A 16,317-nucleotide genomic window follows, 5' to 3' on the forward strand; every position below is an offset into this window, starting at 1 on the left:
GGGTGTCTGACCCTCCAAGGGAGGAGTTGTAAAGTTTGATGGCCACAGGCAGGATTGACCTCCTATGACGCTCTGTGTTGCATCTCGTTGGAATGAGTCTCTGGCTGAATGTACTCCTGTGCCCACCCAGTACGTTATGTAGTGGATGGGAGACATTGTCCAAGATGGCATGCAACTTAGACAGCATCCTCTTTTCAGACACCACCGTGACAGAGTCCAGTTCCATCCCCACAACATCACTGGCCTTACGAATGAGTTTGTTAATTCTGTTGGTGTCTGCTACTCTCAGCCTGCTGCCGCAGCACACAACAGCAAACATGATCGCACTGGCCACCACAGACTCGTAGAACATCCTCAGCATCGTCCGGCAGATGTTCAAGGACCTCAGTCTCCTCAGGAAGGGACATAAAGAGTAAAAGGGGGGTGAAAATCGATATTGGACCACTGGAAAATGATGCTGGTGAGGTTGTAATTGGGGACAAAGAAATGACAGATGAACTTAATGGGTACTTTGCTTCAGTCTTTTCTGTGAAAGATACTAGCTATATGCCAGAGGTCCATGAGTGTCAGGGAGAAGGACTGACTGCCTTTGCAATTACAAGGTAAAAAGTGCTAGACAAACTAAAAGGTCTTAAGGTGGATAAGTCACCTGGACTAGATGGACTACATCCCAGAGATCTGAGAGAGAATGTTTTGGTTTAGGGACAGCTTGACCCTCCTGACAGCTAGATCCCACCTTCCCCAGAAAAAGTCTCAATGATCCAGGAAACTAATGCTCATCTTCCTGTACCTCTCCTTCTTTTCCTACACTCACTCACCTATGGCAATGGAAGCAGTCCAGAGATTGCAGAAATATCAGGTTTTGAGGTACTGATTTGAAATGACTACCTAAGTATTTAGTCTCATGTTGCACGACCCCATTCCATCTAAGTATGTGATTGGTGGCTACAATGTACTGCAGTCACTCAGAGTCATCCTTGACCTTGGCACTAGAGATGCGTAATATCAACCTGGAACCTCTTTTGCAATCTTAAAAACACCCACCTACCTCTAAGGCTCTGACTATAGAATCCCTCTCACTATCACTGCTCAACCCTACTATACACTCCAGCTGTATTTCTGTACTACCACAAACTGGGCTGCATTTCTCCCTGGGGAGACCTTCTCCCCAAAGGTAAACAGTGCATAACACTTCTTAGATTGAGGAATGATTCCAGGGGTCACCTGCACTGTCTTCCTGTCCCGAGTGCCCCACCTATTTACTCTCTTTCTGCACATGCAGAGTGACCAGCTCACTAAATATATAGCCAACAATATCGAATTGGATTGAATATCCTCTACATCCCAAGTTCTGCACAATGAGCCAATCCACAGCTCCAACTGCTCAAAGCAGTACTTCCTGAAGGTGCAGTCATCTGATGTTCCGATCTTTTTGCATCTGATAGTCGTTTTCCACTGCCCTAGACCTCCATGACCTCCTGACTACAGCCTATGACTAAAGCAATAAATCAGAAGAAAAGATACCTCACCCGAGCTCAGTGCTCACCAATGCCCTGAATTTGACCTTACATTAGACAATAGACAATAGGTGCAGGAGTAGGCCATTCGGCCCTTCGAGCCAGCACTGCCATTCACTGTGATCATGGCTGATCATCCACAATCAGTACCCTGTTCCTGACTTCTCCCCATATCTATCTTTAAGAGCTCTATCTAACTCTTTCTTGAAAGCATCCAGAGAATTGGCCTCCACTGCCTTCTGAGGCAGAGCATTCCACAGATCCACAACTCTCTGTATGGAAAAAGTTTTTCCTCAACTCTGTTCTAAATGGCCTACCCCTTATTCTTAAACTGTGGCCTCTGGTTCTGGACTCTCCCAACATCGGGAACATGTTTCCTGCCTCTAGCGTGTCCAATCCCTTAATAGTCTTACATGTTTCAATCAGATCCCCTCTCATCTTTCTAAATTCCAGTGTATACAAGCCCAGTCGCTCCAGTCTTTCAACATATGACAGTCCCGCCATCCTGGGAATTAACCTTGTGAACTTACGCTGCACTCCCTCAATAGCAAGAATGTCCTTCCTCAAATTTGGAGACCAAAACTGCACACAATACTCCAGGTGTGGTCTCACTAGGGCCCTGTACAAATGCAGAAGGACCTCTTTGCTCCTATACTCAACTCCCCTTGTTATGAAGACCGACATGCCATCAGCTTTCTTCACTGCCTGCTGTATCTGCATGCTTACTTTCAGTGACTTTCAAGGACATCTAGATCTCATTGTACTTCCCTTTTTCCTAACTTGACACCATTCAGATAGTAATCTGCCTTCCTGTTCTTGCCACCAAAGTGGATAACCTCACATTTATCCACATTAAACTGCATCTGCCCACTCACCCAACCTGTCCAAGTCACCCTGCATTCTCATAACATCCTCTTCACATTTCACACTGCCACCCAGCTTTGTGTCATCTGCAAACTTGCTAATGTTACTTTTAATCCCTTCATCTAAATCATTAATGTATATTGTAAATAGCTGCAGTCCCAACACCAAGCCTTGCGGTACCCCACTGGTCACTGCCTGCCATTCTGAAAGGGACCCGTTAATCCCTACTCTTTGTTTCCTGTCTGCCAACCAATTTTCTATCCATGTCAGTACCCTACCCCCAATACCATGTGCTCTAATTTTGCCCACTAATCTCCTATGTGGGACCTTATCAAAGGCTTTCTGAAAGTCCAGGTACATCACATCCACTGGCTCTCCCTTGTCCATTTTCATAGTTACGTCCAGAAAAAATTCCAGAAGATTAGTCAAGCATGATTTCCCCTTCGTAAATCCATGCTGACTCAGATCAATCCTGTTACTGCTATCCAAATGTGCTGCTGTTTCATCTTTTATAATTGACTCCAGCATCTTCCCCACCACTGATGTCCGGCTAACTGGTCTATAATTCCTCATTTTCTCTCTCCCTCCTTTCTTAAAAAGTGGGATACCCTCCAATCCTCAGGAACTGATCCTGAATCTATAAAACCTTGGAAAATGATTACCAATGCATCCACGATTTCTAGAGCCACCTCCTTAAGTACCCTGGGATGCAGACCGTCAGGCCGTGGGGATTTATCAGCCTTCAGTCCCATCATTCTACCCAACAACATTTTCTGCCTAATGTGAATTTCCTTCAGTTCCTCTGTTACCCTAGGTTTTCTGGCCACTATTACATAGAAACATAGAAAATAGGTGCAGGAGTAGGGCATTCGGCCCTTCGAGCCTGCACCGCCATTTATTATGATCATGGCTGATCATCCAACTCAGAACACCGCCCCAGCCTTCCCTCCATACCCTCTGACCCCCGTAGCCACAAGGGCCATATCTAACTCCCTCTTAAATATAGCCAATGAACTGGCCTCAACTGTTTCCTGTGGCAGAGAATTCCACAGATTCACCACTCTCTGTGTGAAGAAGTTTTTCCTAATCTCGGTCCTAAAAGGCTTCCCCTCTATCCTCAAACTGTGACCCCTCGTTCTGGACTTCCCCAACATCGGAAACAATCTTCCTACATCTAGCCTGTCCAATCCCTTAAGGATCTTATACGTTTCAATCAGATCCCCCCTCAATCTTCTAAATTCCAACGAGTACAAGCCCAGTTCATCCATTCTTTCTTCATATGAATGTCCTGCCATCCCAGGAATCAATCTGGTGAACCTTCTCTGTACTCCCTCTATGGCAAGGATGTCTTTCCTCAGATTAGGGGACCAAAACTGCACACAATACTCCAGGTGCGGTCTCACCAAGGCCTTGTACAACTGCAGTAGTACCTCCCTGCTCCTGTACTCGAATCCTCTCGCTATAAATGTCAGCATACCATTCGCCTTTTTCACCGCCTGCTGTACCTGCATGCCCACTTTCAATGACTGGTGTATAATGACATCCAGGTCACGTTGCACCTCCCCTTTTCCTAATCGGCCACCATTCAGATAATAATCTGTTTTCCTATTTTTGCCACCAAAGTGGATAACTTCACATTTATCCACATTAAATTGCATCTGCCATGAATTTGCCCACTCACCCAACCTGTCCAAGTCACCCTGCATCCTCTTAGCATCCTCCTCACAGCTAACACTGCCACCCAGCTTCGTGTCATCCGCAAACTTGGAGATGCTGCATTTAATTCCCTCATCCAAGTCATTAATATATATTGTAAACAACTGGGGTCCCAGCACTGAGCCTTGCGGTACCCCACTAGTCACCGCCTGCCATTCTGAAAAGGTCCCATTTATTCCCACTCTTTGCTTCCTGTCTGCTAACCAACTCTCCACCCACACCAATACCTTACCCCCAATACCATGTGCTTTAAGTTTGCACACTAATCTCCTGTGTGGCTTGTCAAAAGCCTTCTGAAAATCCAAATATACCACATCCACTGGTTCTCCCCTATCCACTCGACTAGTTACATCCTCAAAAAATTCTATGAGATTCGTCAGACATGATTTTCCTTTCACAAATCCATGCTGACTTTGTCCGATCATTTCACCACTTTCCAAATGTGCTGTTATCACATCCTTGATAACTGACTCCAGCAGTTTCCCCACCACTGACGTTAGGCTAACCGGTCTATAATTCCCCGGTTTCTCTCTCCCTCCTTTTTTAAAAAGGGGAGTTACATTAGCCACCCTCCAATCCTCAGGAACTAGTCCAGAATCTAACGAGTTTTGAAAAATTCTCACTAATGCATCCACTATTTCTTGGGCTACTTCCTTAAGCACCCTGGGATGCAGACCATCTGGCCCTGGGGATTTATCTGCCTTCAATCCCTTCAATTTACCTAACACCACTTCCCTACTAACATGTATTTCGCTCAGTTCCTCCATCTCACCGGACCCTCTGTCCCCTACTATTTCTGGAAGATTATTTATGTCCTCCTTAGTGAAGACAGAACCAAAGTAACTATTCAATTGGTCTGCCATGTCCTTGCTCCCCATAATCAACTCACCTGTTTCTGTCTGTAGAGGACCTACATTTGTCTTTACCAGTCTTTTCCTTTTTACATACCCATAAAAGCTTTTACAGTCCGTTTTTATGTTGCCTGCCAGTTTTCTCTCATAATCTTTTTTCCCCTTCCTAATTAAGCCCTTTGTCCTCCTCTGCTGAACTCTGAATTTCTCCCAGTCCTCAGGTGAGCCACTTTCTTTGGCTAATTTGTATACTGCTTCTTTGGAATTGATACTATCCCTAATTTCTCTTGTCAGCCACAGGTGCACTACCTTCCTTGATTTATTCTTTTGCCAAACTGGGATGAACATTTGTTGCAGTTCATCCATGCAACCTTTAAATGCTTGCCATTGCATATCCACCGTCAATCCTTTAAGTGTCATTTGCCAGTCTATCTTAGCTAATTCACGTCTCATACCTTCAAAGTTACCCCTCTTTAAGTTCAGAACCTTTGTTTCTGAATTAATTCTGTCACTCTCCATCTTAATGAAGAATTCCACCATATTATGGTCACTCTTACCCAAGGGGCCTCTCACGACAAGATTGCTAATTAACCCTTCCTCATTGCTCAAAACCCAGTCCAGAATAGCCTGCTCTCTAGTCGGTTCCTCGACATGTTGGTTCAAAAAACCATCCCGCATACATTCCAAGAAATCCTCTTCCTCAGCACCTTTACCAATTTGGTTCACCCAATCTACATGTAGATTGAAGTCACCCATTATAACTGCTGTTCCTTTATTGCACACATTTCTAATTTCCTGTTTAATACCATCTCCGACCTCACTACTACTGTTAGGTGGCCTGTACACAACTCCCACCAGCGTCTTCTGCCCCTTAGTGTTACGCAGCTCTACCCATATCGATTCCACATCTTCCCGGCTTATGTCCTTCCTTTCTATTGCATTAATCTCTTCTTTAACCAGCAACGCCACCCCACCTCCCCTTCCTTCATGTCTATCCCTCCTGAATATTGAATATCCCTGAACATTGAGCTCCCATCCCTGGTCACCCTGGAGCCATGTCTCTGTGATCCCAACTATATCATAATCATTAATAACAATCTGGGAGATTGTTTGTGTCTTCTCTAGTGAAGACAGATTCAAAGTACCTGTTCAACTCGTCTGCCATTTCTTTCTTCTCCATAATAAGTTGACCCATTTCTGTTTTCAAGGGTCCAACTTTGGTCTTAACTAATTTTTTCCTCTTCACATACCTGAAGAAGTTTTTACTATCCTCCTTTATATTCTTGGCTAGCTTACCTTCGTATCTCATTTTTTCTCCCCGTATTGCCTTTTTAGATATCTTCTGTTGCTCTTTAAAAGTTTCCCAATCCTCTGGCTTCCCGCTCATCTTTGCTATGTTATACTTCTTCTCTTTTATTCTTATACTGTCCTTGACTTCCTTTGTCAGCCACGGTCGTCCCTTACTCTCCTTAGAATCTTTCTTCCTCTTTGGAATGAACTGATCCTGCACCTTCTGTATTATTCCCAGAAATACCTGCCATTGTTGTCAGAAATACCTGTCACTGTCATCCCTGCTATCCACTGTCATCCACTGTCATCTTTCCAGTCAACTTTGGCCAGCTCCTCCCTCATGGCTCCATGGCTCCTTTGTTCAACTGTAATACTGACACTTCCGATTTTCCCTTCTCAATATTGGTTTCCTTCCAGTTCAGGTGCAAGCCGTCCCGCTTGTACAGGTCACCCCTTCCCAGAAAAGGTTCCGATGATCCAAGAGCTTGAAACCCTGCCTTCCGCACATCTCCTCAGCCACTCATTTGCCTGCATTGTCTTCCTGTTCTGACCTTCACTAGCTCGTGGCACCAGGAGTAATCCGGAGATTACCACCTTGGAGGTCCTGCTCTTCAGCCTCTTTCCTAACTCCCTAAACTTACTGCACAGGACCTCTACCCCTCTCTTGTCCATGTCATTTGTACTAATATGTACCATGATCTTTGGCTGCTCACGCCCCCCCCCCCCAAAGAATATTCTGCAACTGCTCGGACTCTTCCTGGACCCTAGCACCTAGGAGGCAACACACTAGCCTGGTGTCTCTTTTGTTGCTGCAGAATCTCCTATCAGTCCCCCTAACAATCAAGTCCCATCTGCCTGACTTCACCCTACCCTTCTGAGTCTCACCAGAGTGCTATAGGTCTGGCTGCTCCTGCCTTGCCCAGATAGGTCACCCACCCCCCCCCCCACCTCTCAGCAGTATCCAAAGGGGTATACCTGTTGCTGAGGGGAATGGCCACAGAGGGACCCTACACTGACTTCATTCTCCCTTTACCTCTCTTGGTGTTCACCCATCTACTCCCTGAATTCTGCACTCTGGGTGTATCAACCTGCTCAAAAGTCATACCTATCAATGGCTCTGCCTCCCGAATGATCCTAAGTTCATCCAACTTCAGCTCCAGTTCCTTAATGCAGTCTTTCATGAGCTGGAGTAGGCTGCACTTCCCGTGTGTGTAGTCATCAGGGAGACTATCAGTTTCCATGAATTCCCACATCCTACAGGAGAAGCATTCTACTGCCATATCTGCCATCCTGCCTGCACTGTACAATGGGCAACCAAGACCAAATGTTCTAACCTGTTTCTTTGGCCTCAGCCTCCTGAGTCAAACCTAATGCTCCTACTCTCGCTGCTGGCCTACCCCCAACAATGGCTGTCCCAACATTATAGAGATAGGGATATTAATTTTCCTAACATAGACTAGGACTACCATTGTGCTAAGGGCTTAGATGCTAAGTCCATTCTGGAAACTTTCCTGGGGCAATATATAAAAGGGTTTATTAGGGAGAGTAAAAAGCTCTTGGGTAATAGGCAAAGGGAACTCACTGCGGTGACAGAAGGGGAGCACTTTGCGACTAGTGACCATAGTTCTATTAGCGCAAACACGACAAAGTCTACAGATGCTGGAAATCCAAGCAACACATACAAAATGCTGGTGAACGCAGCAGGCCAGGCAGCATCTATAGGAAGGAGTACAGTCGACGTTTCGGGCCAAGACCCTTCATCAGGACTAACTGAAAGAAGAGATAGTAAGAGATTTGAAAGCGGGAGGAGGAGGGGGAGAACTGAAATGATAGGAGAAGACAGAAGCGGGAGGGATGAAGCTAAGAGCTGGGTAGTTGATTGGCAAAAGGGATACAGAGCTGGAGAAGGATCATGGGATGGGAGGCCTCGGGAGAAAGAAAGGGGGAGGGGACCCCAAAGGAAGATGAAGGGCAGGCAAGGAGTGATTATGAGGGGGACAAAGACAGAAAAAAGAGAGAGAGAAAAAGAAAGGGGCAGAATAATAAATAAATAAATATGGGATGGGGTAAGAAGGGGAAGAGGGGCATTAACAGAAGTTAGAGGAATCAATGTGCATGCCATCAGGTGGGAGGCTACCCAGACAGAATATAAGGTGTTGTTCCTCCAGCCTGAGTGTGGCTTCATCTTGACAATAGAGGAGGCCATGGATTGACATATCAGAATGGGAATTAAAATGTGTGGCCACTGGGAGAAACGGGACATGGAATTTAAATGTGTGGCCACTTGTTCCGTAATTCTCCGTAACTTCCGGCAGCTCCAACGGGATCCCACCACCAAATACATCTTTCCCTATCCCGCTCTTTCTGCTTTCTGCAGGGATCGCTCCCTATGCGACTCCCTTGTCCATTCGTACCCCCCATCCCTTCCCACCAATCTCCCTCCCAGCACTTATCCTTGTAAGCGGAAAAAGTGCTACACCTGCCCTTACACTTCCTCCCTCACCACCATTCAGGGCCCCAGACAGTCCTTCCAGGTGAGGCGACACTTCACCTCTGAGTCAGCTGGTGTGATATACTGCATCCGGTGCTCCTTATGCGGCCTTCTATAAATTGGCAAGACACGACGCAGGCTAGGAAACCATTTTGCTGAACACCTACACTCTGTCTGCCAGAGAAAGCAGGATCTCCCAGTGGCCATACATTTTAATTCCACGTCCCATTCCTATTCTGATATGTCAGTCCATGGCCTCCTCTACTGTCAAGATGAAGCCACACTCAGGTTGGAGGAACACCACCTTATATTCCGTCTGGGTAGCCTCCAACATGATAGCAAGAACATTGATTTCTCTAACTTCCATTAATGCCCCTCCTCCCTTTCTTACCCCCATCCCTTAATTATTTATTTATTATCACCCCCCCTTTTTTTTCTCTCTCTCTTTTCTCTCGCTGTCATTCTCACAATCACTCCTTGCCTGCTCTCCATCTTCCTCTGTTGCTCCCCTCCCCCTTTCTTTCTCCATTGGCCTCCCATCCCATGATCCTCTCCCTTCTCCAGCCTTGTATCCCTTTTGCCAATCAACTGTCCTAGCTTCATCCCTCCCCCTCCTGTCTTCTCCTATCATTTCAGTTCTCCCCCTCCCCCTCCCACTTTCAAATCTCTTACTATCTCTTCTTTCAGTTAGTCCTGACAAAGGGTCTCGGCCCGAAACGTCAACTGTACCTCTTGCTATAGATGCTACCTGGCCTGCTGCATTCACCAGCATTTTGTGTGTGTTGCATAGTTCTATTATTTTTAGTTTTAAATTAGTTTGTGTAAAGGGACAGAACTGTTCAACAGGTTCAAGTTCTAAACTGGAGCAAAGCAACTTTTGACAGAATGAGACAGAAGCTTGCTTGGGTGTTGATTGGAATAGGCCATTTGCGAGCAAAGGGACTACAGGTAAGCAGGAGTCTTTTAAAGGTGGGATAGTGAGAGCTCAAAATCTAGATGTTCCTGTCAGAGTGAAAGGAGTAATTAGGAGTAGGATTACACAGGATAACCAGGAGTATTGGGGTTTTGACCAGAAAACGGGAGGCATGGGTCAGATATAAGCAGGTGGGATAAATCTGATAAAGTTAACACCTGGAAGAGTATAGGACATGCAGGATTATACTCAAGAAGGAAATCAGGAAGGCAAAAAGTGTTCATGAAATAACTTTGGTAGAGATAATTAAGGAGTATCAAAAGAGAGTTAAGTGAGAAAAAGTAACTAGAGAGAGAATAGGGCCTCTTGAATATCAAAGCAGACACCATTATGAGAAGCTACAGGGGATGGGCAAAGTCCTTAATGAAATTTTCTCCTTAAGGACTTCTGAAGTAGGAAAATGAAATAGCGAGGTCATAGGAATAGTTTGCATTACAGTAGATGAGATGCTTTTAAAGAAGTTAACCAGATCTCCAGGGCTTATGAGAATACATGGAGGTGCTAGAAGAGAAACTGCAAGAGCCCTGGCTGAGGTACTTGCATTATCATTAGCCACAGCTGAAGTGCCAATAGAGTGGAAGATAGCAAATAATAGGTAGCAACAGCTCAAAACATCAGCTGCGTATTTCCCTCCATAAGCACTGAGCTCCTCTAACATCTTACGAATTTGAAGTGGTGACCGAGAATGATGTTGAAGGCAGGATGATAAATATGGTCTCTATATGCTCTTCAGTAAGGTTCAATGTCATGAACTGGTCTGTAAGGTTAGATTGCATGAAATCCAGGGAGAGCTGGCTAACTTGATACACAAACCCAACACCCAACAAGACAGAAGAATAACCAGTGTGCAAGACAACAAACTGCAAATACGAAAGAAAATTAAAAAATAATAATACATAAATAAGCAATATTGGGAAGATGAGATGAAGAATCCTTGAAAGTGAATCCAGAAGTTATGGGAATAGTTAAATGATAGGATGAGTGATGTTGAGTGAAGTTACCGTCTCTGATTCAGAACTTTGATAGTTGAGAGGTAATAACTGTCCTTGAACTTAGTGGCCTCTACCTTCCTCCTGATGGCAACTGCAAGAAGAGAGCGTGACCTGGGTGGTGGGGTCCCTGATGATGGATGCTGCTCTCCTGTGACAGCGCTCCATGTAGATGTGCTCAATGGCGGGGAGGGCTTAACCCGTAATGGACTGGGCTGAACCCACTACTTTTTTTCCATTCAAGGTCATTGGCGTATCCATACCAGGTATGGTAATGATTTTATTTGTTTATACAGATCAAATCATTGCACAGTGCATTGAACAAGAACATTTTTATTAGGTCAACTTCACTTTGAAAAGTAAAGGTTGTGGAATTAGTTTTTGGGCATTAGTTTTTGAAATTATGAAGGGAATTGGCAAATGAAATACCTATTTCTTCTTGTGGGCTATATCAAAGTTAGAGAGTGGCAGGGCTGCCAGTTGCGAAAGGATTAAAGACCTTTCAGGATGCCAGAGGGATGAGTGTATACTTGTTTGGGGGAACTGTATAGTAATATACTTGTTTGTGAATGTGTTTGTTACCCCAAAGTTACAAACTTATTCTTAAAAAAACACAAACTTTCATATGAAAGGGAATATGGCAGGCAACATAAGCTCAGCAGCACAGAAGTGAAAAATTACAGAGTACATACTTCAGTTTTAAGTATGTATTGGTTAATTTCGATTCATCCCTTATGGGAGTTTGTGGAATTATTTGAGGGAGAGGTTATAACCGGGTATATCTGTTAGGATGTGGCAACTATTCTGATGGCCTCAGTCATCCCTTGACTGTAACTTCCATCTTCCATAAGCCCGCCATCCCTGAGGAGAACTGAGCATTTAGTCTGAACTGCCCTCACCTAAAGTTGCTTATGGGAATTCAGAATTCATGCACGAGCTCAAAGAAATGATTGAAATTCACCAGATGGACCCAAAAGATATACACATGTTGCTAAAAGCAAAATGCCCGAGGATAGTACGGGCACAGTATGTGGGATGTGATATGGACAACTTGCAGAAAACCAATAACAAAGGCACATATCACTTCCTTAAGGGAAAAGTGAGGCAGTGACCGGGAGGAAGTGATAGTAATTAGGTGCAAAGGGACTTGGAGGTTAATTCCCAAAAGGTTAATTTGCAGGTTAAGTCAGTGGTGAGGAAGGCAAATGTGATATCAAAGCAAGGATGTAATGTTGAAACTTTATGAAGCACTGGTGAGGCCTCACTTGGAGTATTGTGAGCAGGTTTGGGCCCCTTATCTCAGAAAGGATGTGCTAAAACTGGAGAGGCTTCAAAGGAGGTTGACAAAAATGATTCCAGGATTGAATGGCTTGTCATATGAAGAACATTTGATGGCTCTGGGCTTGTATTCACAAGAATTCAGAAGAATGAGGGGTGACCGAATGGTGAAAGGCCTTAATGGAGTGGATGTTTCCTATGGTGGGAGAGTCTAGGAACAGTGAACACAGCCTCAGAGTCCTTTTAGAACAGAGAAGAGGAGGAGTTTCTTTAGTCAGAGAGTGGTGAATCTGTAGGATTCTTTGCCACAGACAGCTGTGGAGGCCAAGCCTTTATGTATTTTTAAGGCAGAGGTTGATGGATTCCTGATTAGTCAGGGCATTCAGGGATACAAGGAAAAGGCAGGAGATTGGGGCTGAGAGAAAAATTGGATCGGCCATGATGAAATGGTGGAGCAGACTAGATGGGCCAATTGGCCTAATTCTGCTCTATATACAGTCTTCCTGAAAATGCTGAAAGAAGGCTTTGAGATTTGGGAGATACCAGTGGGATGGACCTACCCAGTATCGTGTATTGGGGACATAGACCAGAGAATGGAGAAGAAATGGTCAAGTGGCTGCCGCAACATCACAAGGGACGTTCTTTGCATACCAGCAACCAGGGCGCTTAGCAAGGGACTGCCAGAATAAGGGTAAAAGGAGATGATATATTGTAGCTGTGGCCTCTCTGTGGTTAGAAGCAGTGTCTAATAAAAGGAGGGTGTGGGAACCACTCACAGAAACAGACAGAAATGACAGCTGTGCCCTCCCTGTCTGATCTAACTGCTGACCAGATCATAGAGCTGGTGAGGTCACCATCCAAGTCCGATCAGTCAAATGCCTGGTGGTAGCATCCATTACCAATACTAGACACCCATAAACGTATACAAAAGGTTTATTGGGGACCAGCAAAGTGATATATTGGTGGATATGGATCACCAGTGTCAATAACTGATCTACACCCGCTCACGACTGGAGAACTGATATACATTACCAGTGCAGGGGGTAAAACAATGAGGGCAGAGAGAAGTAATCCTCAGCTACTCGAGATTGAGTGGGTGCAGCTTCCAGAAAAGGAAAGCAAGGAGCAGAAGTGGAAAGTGGAAGGTAAATTAGGGAGTATACAGCATGTGAATATAAGCAAACATTAATTCAAACAAGAATTACTCTTCAGCTCTTAACATAAATTGTAAATTGCAAATCATAAATTGAGGTTAAAGCTCACCTTTGCAAATGGTTTAACCCACAGACTAAGGGATATAGTTTGCAAAACGGTCACCATGAGACGTTTGCATGTGCAACAACCAAACGCTAAGACAATGGGGTTGTGTTAATTGGCCTGCATCAATCCAGGCAACTATCGGTATAAGTAATTTGCACCATTGTAAACCAGGTCAAGGAAACTTTCAGACCAGACTGATAATATCATGTCAATTAGCTTGTCCCATCAAAGGTATTTGAACATTGAGAGGTGTCTCCCACTGTAGACATGCAATTCAAGGTCAACCCAAAATATTGAAGTAAACAATGCCATTGTAACAATTGAAATTGTATTCAATCACCTGCTGTTACCTTTGATTTTAGGGATATAAATATGAGGTAGTTTGAATTTGTAGCCCCTACTGAGAGAGTTTGCAGAAGAATGTCTATTTGTTGTGCTGAATAAATACTTCTATATCACCAGCTCAGTGACTCTCTGGTGACTTTGATCACACACCACAGTGACAACACTCCAGGTTCCCTAACCACCAATAGTCAGGTTGCAATATGCACACAAACCATTAACTCATAGCATAAAGAACAGTGCAATACAGGCCCTACAGCCCACAATGTCATGAACACAATGTCTATTCAATCTCTGCACTTTCATATCTGTCACTAAATATCTTTTAAACACCTATATCATATTTGCCCCCATCATCACCCCTGGCATTGCATTCCTGGCTCCCACAAGTCTGTGTAAAAAAACTTACCTTGCACATCTCCTTTGAATTTATTCCTCTCACTTTGTGCCCCTAGTATTGAATACTTCAACCCAGGAGAAAAATACCAGTTGTCTACTCTTTGACATTCATAATTTTATAAACTTCTACGAATCTCTCCGCCTCTGCCACACCAGAAAAAGCAACCTAAGTTTGTCCAATATTTCCTCATAGTGTATACCTGTAATCCAGGCAGCAGTCTGGTCAAATTCCTTTGGACTCTCTCCAAAGCCTCTACATTTTCTCATGAAGGTCTCTGTCCTGACGAAGGATCTCGGCCCAAAGTGTTGACCATTTACTCTTTTCCATAGATGCTGCCTGGCATGCTGAGTTCCTCCAGCATTTTGTGCATGTTGCTTAGATTTCCTGCATCAGCATAGTTTCTTTTGTTTGTAATTAGACATCCTTTCTATAGTGGGGTGACTAAATTGAATGCTATACTTCAGATGTGGCCTAACTAGAGTTTTCTTGTTGTGTAGAAGATGAAAGGAGAGGCATTATGCTGAACACCATAAAACAGAAGTACCCTACCAACTCACTCTCACTGCCTTCAGCAATGAAAGTCCATAGCCCATAAAACATGAAGCACTTCCCATATTGTGAGAACCATCTCTGAGGCAAACAAATTTTACATCACTTTTGGTGATTCATTACAAAATTTATTGATTGAAGTAATATGTGTTTGAAGATCAAGACCTTGGTCATGGTCTCTATGAGAAGCACTGATCCCTGCCCATGCTGTTCACATGTCTGAGAGACCTGACCAATGTTCTACTGGATTAAATAGTTCCTTAATATAAGTTGGATTCCTGACCTCACTGCACTTTCTCTGTAGTTGTTATTGTTGCACCTTGTTCTACGTCAATGCACGGCTGGCCAATATGATCTGTATGAATTGCATGCAAGACAAGCTTTTCACTATATATTGGTACATGGACAATAATAAGCCAATTCCAATTTAGCAAGCACTTCAAAACACTTGGAATATAAGACATCATCTCTGCAAAATCCTCTGCATTCAGTTGAAGGATATCAGTCTCATCCCAAAGGTCAGCACCGTTACCATTGAAACTCTCTTTAGATTATAGCTGCAGCTGTGACATCAGCCTCCTTAACCAAATACTCTATCCATAGTTTTGTTTATTTTATATATTTATTTTTATTTAGAGATACAGCATGGGAACAGGCCCTTCCAACCCAATGACACAGCACCGCCAAAGTAAACCAATGTGACCAATTAACCTACTAACTCGTACATCTTTTTGATGATTTTGGATCACTGTTGTAGGCTGAAACAAAGGTGGTGATAGATCAGCATGTAGGAGAGAGATTGAAAATCTGATTGATGGAGCCACAACTACAACCACTCACTCAATGCCAGCAAAACCAAAGAGTTATTAACTGCAAGACGAAGAAGTTGGAGGTCCATGAACTGTTCCTCACTGGGGAGATTGGAGGTGGAGAGGGTGAGTAACTTAAATACATTGACATCATCATATCAGAGGATCTGTCCTGGGACTAACAAGTAAGTGTCACAACAAAGAAGGCATGACAGCATCTCTGTTTTCTTCAGAGATTGTGTAGATTTGGCATATCATCTAAAACTTTCAAGCTCAAGTTTAATTGCCATTCAACCATACATGATTAATATGAATATAGCCAAATGCAACAGCGTTACTTCAGCACCAAGGTGCAAAACACAGTACCAACAGTCATTCACAACACAGGTCCATAGAGCACATATAAGTAAAATATAGTCACACACACACAGGACAGCATTCTCTCCAGATTTTTGCTGCATCATACTACCCTTGGCACACAAAGACTTCTATGCTTCTCTCTTGGGTGGTTGAAAGCAGGTGACTTGAGGTCTAGTCCTCACCACGACTAAGACTACACAGCTAACTTGCCATTCATCAATAAACCAGTGAATGGGACTTGCAGCATTCCATGTTAACAATGTCCAAGAGGGTCTTGCACTCTCAAGAACAGCAACTAAGCTGACTTAGACTGCATACCTCCTTCGTGCACCCTCTCCATCTCTCTAACGCAGGCAGGAGCACGTTCAACACCAAGTACCTTCAGCTTCTCCATTAACAAGCAACTCGCTGATGAGGTAGACCTGCAGTAAGTTCTGAATGTCCAGCAGGGTGTTTGACAAACTTCTATAGACGCACAGTGGAAAGTATCCTGAATGGTTGCATCACGGCCTGGTATGGAAACACCAATGCCCAGGAATGGAAAAGCTTACAGAAAGTGGTCGATACAGCTCAGTCCACCACAAGAAAAACCCTCCCCACCTTTCAGTACATCCACGAGGAGCTCTGC

General features: G+C 44.1%; 1 long non-coding RNA gene across 1 annotated transcript in view; it reads left to right on the forward strand.

Moving 5' to 3' along the window:
- The window catches only part of LOC140204058 (uncharacterized), a 55,313-nt gene extending 39,864 nt beyond the window's left edge, over window positions 1–15,449 (forward strand). Inside the window, exon 3 of the long non-coding RNA XR_011887507.1 lies at window positions 15,278–15,449. This is a non-coding gene — a long non-coding RNA (uncharacterized lncRNA). The remainder of the gene's footprint in view (window positions 1–15,277) is intronic.
- Window positions 15,450–16,317: the final 868 nt, after the last annotated feature.

This window comes from Mobula birostris, chromosome 10 (genome assembly GCF_030028105.1).
Source record: "Mobula birostris isolate sMobBir1 chromosome 10, sMobBir1.hap1, whole genome shotgun sequence".
Classification (NCBI taxonomy): domain Eukaryota; kingdom Metazoa; phylum Chordata; class Chondrichthyes; order Myliobatiformes; family Myliobatidae; genus Mobula; species Mobula birostris.